This window comes from Lottia gigantea, assembly GCF_000327385.1.
Source record: "Lottia gigantea unplaced genomic scaffold LOTGIsca_8, whole genome shotgun sequence".
Taxonomy (NCBI): domain Eukaryota; kingdom Metazoa; phylum Mollusca; class Gastropoda; family Lottiidae; genus Lottia; species Lottia gigantea.
Genome location: NW_008710662.1, coordinates 4,598,258 through 4,599,140, shown reverse-complemented (window position 1 = coordinate 4,599,140; position 883 = coordinate 4,598,258).

Here is an 883-nt window from a genome sequence, read left to right as displayed (position 1 = left end):
TGTCCAGAATCTGAATGGCCTGTGGAAAGTTCAGAGTTAGATATTAATTTGAATTTAGAAGTTAAACCTGTTAAGATTTTGTGTCGTGTGACAAAATCAGAACTATTTATTGACATTGCAAGATTTTCAAATTGGTCAAAATTAGTAAGAGTAACAGCACTTTGCTTACGTTTCGTGTCAAAATTACTTAAGAAGTCAAACATATCTGAGAGAGTTCTACAACCAGAAGAATTAGAGTCTGCTGAAAATTTGCTACTTCATAATGCTCAGAAAGAATTTATATCAGATTTTGAGAATCGATTTCGAGACTTAACACCTTTTGTTAAAAATGACATTGTTAGAGTAGGTGGCCGTTTAAGTAAATCTCGATTGGATTACGATGAAAAACACCCTGTACTTCTTACACCTGACTGTACATTTCAAAACTTATTGTTCGTGAATATCATGATAAAAACAAACATTGTGGAGCCGAACGGACATTAAGTGATGTGAGAAGAAAATTTTGGATTATTCGCGGAAGATTTTTTGTGAAAGGGCTCATTAGAGACTGTGTAAATTGTCGGAAACTCCGTCAAAGTGTTCATCAAACTCTTATGGCTGATTTACCTGCTGATAGATTAAAACCTCATTCACCACCGTTCACAGTGACAGGGGTAGATTTGTTTGGTCCGTTTAATTTGAGAATATCCAGAAACAAGTGCACTAAAGCATGGGGAGTTATATTTTCATGTGGTACAACCAGAGCCATACATTTGGACATTGCCGAAAATCCTTCAACATCAGCTTTTCTTCATACTTTAAGGAGATTTGCAGCTCAACATGGGTGGTCCAGTGTTATTACATCAGATAATGGTTCAAATTTTGTTGGGGCCCAAAAAGAACT